General features: G+C 39.4%; 1 non-coding gene across 1 annotated transcript; it reads right to left on the bottom strand.

The window, feature by feature from the left end:
- Positions 1-2,945: 2,945 nt before the first annotated feature.
- Positions 2,946-3,051, bottom strand: LOC140858293 (small nucleolar RNA R71). Its single transcript, XR_012141859.1, has one exon. It is a non-coding gene; the product is annotated as a small nucleolar RNA R71 (small nucleolar RNA).
- Between the last annotated feature and the right edge of the window lie 3,147 nt (positions 3,052-6,198).

Raw genomic sequence — 6,198 nt, 5'->3', positions numbered from 1 at the left:
TTCAAAGGGGGAAGAGGTATTGACCTTTCTTTTTGCCTCTCCTTATGTCCATGCAACCATTCTGTTAAAGTCTTTCCACTCAACAGCTCTGTGACTACCTATCCATTTGTTGGTGGGAAGAAACATGCACCCATTAATCGTTGATTTTATGTTATCGATGGAGAGGAGCTCACACTTTCTCCATCGATATTATCTACTTTTCCAAGTCCCCCACCACAACTCAAAAAAAAAGAAAGAAAGAAAGAAAAAAAAATCCCCACTAGCACCAGCCAAACGCGCTTCTCTTTCTCTCTCTCACAAAAGAAACACAATGCACTCAAACCCACATCTACCATCCAAATGGTCCACATCATCGATCTGTGACATCTAATTCAATGGTTCCCATTTGCTCCGCCACCTGATAAACACTTAATTTAAGTCATTTAAAGTAAAAAATTATATTTAATTTATTTTATTTATTAAGAATTTGATGCTTCTTTTTATGTTTTACAGAAAAGATGATTGCCGATACAAAGAGTCCGATTCATAAATCAAAAAGACTCAAGTTTGAAGAAAATTGGACTTAAAATAAAATTAAAATAAAAGAAGGATGCATACGGTATTATAGAAAATGAAGATACTATGCAAGGAATCCAAAAGGATATAGACGTCATTGTGAAGAAACAAAAGTTTCTTTTTGGAATAAAAAAAAGAGTGTTCACGCGGCGTGAGCGCGGGCGCGAGCTCGGGCGCGAGCACGGGTGCGAGCGCGGATGCGGGGCGGATGCGAGCGTGGGCGCGGGGCAAACACGAGGCGGACGTGAGGCGGGCGTGAGGCGGGCGCGGCACGGCAGGCAAGCGGGCACGCAGGGTTCGTGGGGACAGACGAACAGATGGAAGGAAATATATATTTGGAAATGCTTCAAGAGGAAAAATTTGTATTTTTTTATCTGCTTGTGATCTTTCCATCTCATCCATCTATTTTTTAGTCATTAGTAATTTCTTTAGTCCCACATCGGAAAACCATGTAAAACTCCTCCCTCCTAACACCTATAAAAAGGCTTTTGTACTCCCATTGAAGGGGGAGCCCAGAAATTTTTTTAGAGCCTTGCATAGAGGGATAGAAAGGGACTACTTCATGAGCAGTTAGACTAGCAGTCTCGGGAGTGAAGAAGAAATTTTGTAATGACATAGAGATGGTTTATTGTTCTAAACTTTCTTGTATTTCTTTATATGCAATAAAGATTATGCTTTTTATTTAAATCATCATGAGTTCTTTATTTGCTCTCTTTCATATGCTTTTATTTACGCTTTCTTGTTAGATTAATATTAGGAATAACTTTTACTTTCCAGAGACGCACCGTGATCTACGGGTATGGGGCGTGCCGAGGAAAGAAGAGTTGTTTACCTAGTACTTTTCGGAGACGCACCATGATCTACGGGTACGGGGCATGCCGAAAAAAAATAGATATTTTTTCTAAAATTAATCGCATCTATTTAATTAAAAGAAAAGAGATACAACTCTACTAGTACAAGATTAATTCAAAACTTCCGAGCTTTTTATTTTTTAATTACATCAATTTTAAGATAATTTATTTTTTAAATCAAAATAATGCTTCTTTTTTTTATTTTGCAATCTCAACTTAGTCCAAGGTCCCTGAGGATACGATCTCGACTCATCCTACCTACATAGTGAGTAGAGTTATTTTTGGTGCTATCAACGACTACGCACCAAATTTTGGCATCATTGTCGGAGATCTTGGCATGGTTGAATTAAAAAAAAAAAAACTATTGACATTTCATAACACTTAACTAAAATAACGTAACCCCAAATATAAAAATTTCTAACTTGATTGGACACCTTGTTTCTTTGCATTGCATCTCCATAATTAACTTTAAGGGTGCAACCCATTAATCAGATAAGGTGGGGATTTGATCATCCTTCCTTGGCCCAAAAATTATAACCATCATTCTGTATTAAACCAAGCCTTAATTTTAAAATTAATTAGATGTTGACCCCTAAGGATTTCGAGCTCATTAGGACAAGTGACCCTGAGAGTTGAATCGGGTTAGACTTGGTTAGCTAGCTGGTGTTTAGGCAAATGGTTTGCGGGATGACTGGGCCCAAAGGAAGGTGGTTTTTAATTGATTCCGTTCGCTGACCTGGCCAATTTAATTGGTGTCTAAGGAAAGCAACGGGGGGACTCCCACCAACCTTACACTTATCGGCCAGTTGGTTGGTCAAGCTCTGACTTGGAGGGCTTGAAGGCTAACTACAGTTAGGAGCTGTCTAGAACTAGAGTAACTTTAGGATAGAGAGTCCACTACGTATTAACTTGATTGTAATTAAAATCTAACCATAACTAATTCTTCTATTAGTTTTAGGACTTCTTAGGATCTCTTCTTTAGAACTCTTTTCTCTCTTCTCTTCTCCTCTTAATAAAAAAAAATCCTTAACAGACTAGGATAGTCCTACATAGACCTTTTAGTTACATGTTAGGTCGACGATCACTAAAACCCGACTTGCAACCATTAGATGAAGAATTAGAAAAGACTCTTAGGACTATCCGAGTTAGAAACATGACTGCACCTGGTGAGGCTAATCCTCCACGCTCATTGAAAGAATACTTCACTCCATCCTCGTATACTTACTCTCCATGCATTCAAGCACCTCCAGTAGAAGCTACCCAATATGAGATTAAGTCTAGCATTATTCAAATGTTGCCATCATTCTATGGACTTAGTAACGAGGACCCATACAAACACTTGGATGAATTTTTTGAAATTTGTTTCACAGTAAAAATCCAAAACTTCTTAGATGATGCCCTTAGGTTGAAACTGTTCCCTTTCTCACTTAAGGACAGCCAAACATTGGTTAAACTCCTTAGACTCTATAACCATTTCAACTTGGGAACATCTTCAGAGAGAATTTCTCAAGAAATACTTTTCAATTGAAAAAATAAATCAAATTAGAAAAGCTATCACTAGTTTTTCCCAATTGGAGGGTGAACTTTTTCATGAGACATGGAAAAAGTTAAGGGACCTCATTCGTAAATGTCCACACCATGCTGTCCCTAAATGGTAACTTTGTCAGTGTTTTTATGATGGTCTATCGGAGAAACACCGACAAATGGTTGATGCATCATGTGGTGGGACATTCATGCTAAAGAGTGAGGATGAAGCCTGACAGCTCTTTGAAACACTTAGTGAGAATTCCCTACATCATATGTCTGCCACTTCTAGAGAACAACCCATGCTTCAACAAAAAAGAAGTGAAATTTATCAGATTGGAAATGTCATGGATATCCACAGTAAGGTAGATGAACTGTTTCAAAAATTAGACCGTCTTCTAAATACTGGACAATCCCCGATTCTACCTAACCCTATCCAAGAAGTTTGTGCATTGTGTGCAAGTCTGAACCATTTTGTTAGTGAATTCCCAGCCGCATCTCAATTTTCTGAGTTTGTGCACGAGCAGGTTCAGCAAGCTCAAGTCCAACAAGCTCGCAGACCAGGAAACGATCCTTATTCGAGAACTTATAACCCCGGCTGGAGAAACCATCTAAATTTCTTCTGGAGACCACAACCAGTGGTTGGTCCTGCTACACCTCGACCTCAATATCAGGACCCAACATATAGACATAGACCATACCATCAATTTCAAAATATTCCTCAACCATCTACTACTGGTCACAGTTCATCTTTTGAGAAAAAAGTTCTGAAAGTACTAGAACGATTAGAAGTCAACACTCAGACCCTTAACTCCCACACACAATCCATTGCTAAGCTAGAGACCCAAATAGGTCAACTAGCGACTGCATTCAGTAGGAGGGAAGGAGGAAAATTATCTAGCCAACCCGAGAGCAACCCAAGAGGGCAATTTGTGATTGAGAGCTCTAATACCCCAGAAGTTTTTTCTGAACATGCCAAATCAATCATGACTCTGAGAAGTGGGAAGGTCATTAAACACACTAGTAAAACCAATGAGACCGACCCTAAACCTCTAACCAAAGCCAAATCACCCAAGAATAAGGAGGACCTGAAAATAGAGAAGGAACCAACTGCATCGGAATCATCTTACTTGCCTAAAGCCCCATTTTCGGATGCCCTGAAAGTCCCTATTCCTGCAGATAAGAAGGGAGAAAAACTCGATGAGATGTTGGAATTATTTAAGCAAGTCCAAATTAATCTTCCCCTTCTAGACGCAATCAAACAGGTCCCTGCTTATGCTAAATTTTTGAAGGATTTGTGCACCTAAAAACGTAAATCTAGATCACAAATCCCAAAGAAAGTATGCCTCACTGAATAGGCTAGTTCTATCTTCCAGCATGCCACTCCTCCAAAGCTTAAGGACCCAGGAGCCCCCATCATTTTCTATGTTATAGGAGATTATCACATTGAAAAAGCTCTTCTGAATTTAGGGGCAAGTGTGAATCTTTTACCTAGTTCGGTGTATGAACTTTTTAGATTTGGAGAACTGAAACCCACATCAGTCACACTGCAGTTAGCCGACAGATCAATTAAGAAACCACGTGGAATGCTTGAGGATGTCTTGGTCAAGGTAGATGAGTTTTACTTTTCAGTTGATTTTCTGGTTCTCGACATGGAACTAAGTGGCAATCCAAGATAAATTCTCATTATCTTAGGATGACCCTTCCTAGCTACGGCAAATGCATGCATTAATTGTAGGACAGGAGTCATGGATGTATCATTTGGGAATAAGAAACTGAGACTGAATGTGTTTGGTGCTTCCCAAGAACCATCAATGGATAGTTGCTTCGAAGTAGATACACTAAAAGACATTATAGAAGATGCAACACCCATAATTCTAGTACCAGACCCCTTAGATACTTGTTTGGCTCACTTTGGAGTGTATGACTTTGAGGGATATAGGAAAGAAGTTAACACCTTGTTGGATACACCACACGATAAAATCACTCCTCCATGGATAATCAAGTATGAGCCATTGTCCACATTAGCCAGTACACCAATAGTCCCATCCTTAGAATCACCACCTACGTTAGAATTGAAACCCCTTCCTGCTACACTCAAGTATGTATTTCTAGGACCCAATGACACCCTCCCGATAATCATTGCATCAGACTTGACCCCTAATCAGGAAGCATAATTGGTTGGTATTCTGAAGGAACACAAAGAGGCTATCGGTTGGTCCATTATCGATTTAAAAGGAATTGACCCCTCCATTTGCATGCACCATATTCATTTTGAGGAACATGCCAAACCCCATCGAGATATGCAGAGGAGATTGAACCCAAATATGCGTGAAGTAGTAAAGAAAAAGGTGGTAAAGTGGTTAGATGCTGGAATCATCTACCCCATATCCAATAGTAAATGGGTCAGTCCCACTCAAGTAGTACCTAAAAAATCAGGTATTACTGTGGTTGAGAACGAAGAAGGTGAACTACTTCCCACTCGCATATCATCTGGATGGCGAGTATGCATAGATTATAGAAAACTGAATGCCGTTACTAGGAAGGATCATTTTTCATTACCCTTCATCGACCAAATCTTAGAACGGTTAGTAGGACAAAGTTTCTTCTATTTTCTTGATGGTTATTCAGGGTACAATCAAATACCTATATTTTTGGATGATCAAGAAAAGACTACCTTCACCTGCCCCTATGGCACCTTCGCTTTTCGGCGTATGCCATTCGGGCTCTGCAATGCACCTGCTACATTTCAACGGTACATACTGGCCATTTTTTTGGATATGGTGGACAAATATCTTGAAATTTTTATGGATGATTTTTCTGTGTTTGGAACCACCTTTGAGGATTGTCTCCATAATCTTTCCAAAGTTCTTAAACGATGTATGGAGACAAATCTTGTCCTAAGTTGGGAAAAGAGCCATTTCATGGTGCGGAAACGAATTGTATTAGGACATATTATTTCTGAAAGAGGGATCGAGATAGATAAAGCCAAAGTTGAGGTCATTTCAAAACTACCACCCCCTACTTCGGTCTGACAAATACGATCCTTCTTAGGTCATGCCGGATTTTATAGATGCTTCATCAAAGACTTTAGCAAGATTTCAAGACCCTTGTGCAATCTGTTGGCCAAGGATACACCATTTGTCTTTGATGAAGACTGTTTGAAAGCGTTCAACACATTACGAACAGCCCTGACAACAGTATCTATAATAAAACCCCCTGACTGGTCAATTCCATTTGAGATTATGTGTGATGCCTCTGACTTTGC

Source organism: Elaeis guineensis, chromosome 5 (genome assembly GCF_000442705.2).
Source record: "Elaeis guineensis isolate ETL-2024a chromosome 5, EG11, whole genome shotgun sequence".
Taxonomy (NCBI): Eukaryota; Viridiplantae; Streptophyta; class Magnoliopsida; order Arecales; family Arecaceae; genus Elaeis; species Elaeis guineensis.
This window is presented reverse-complemented; position numbering and strand designations above follow the sequence as displayed.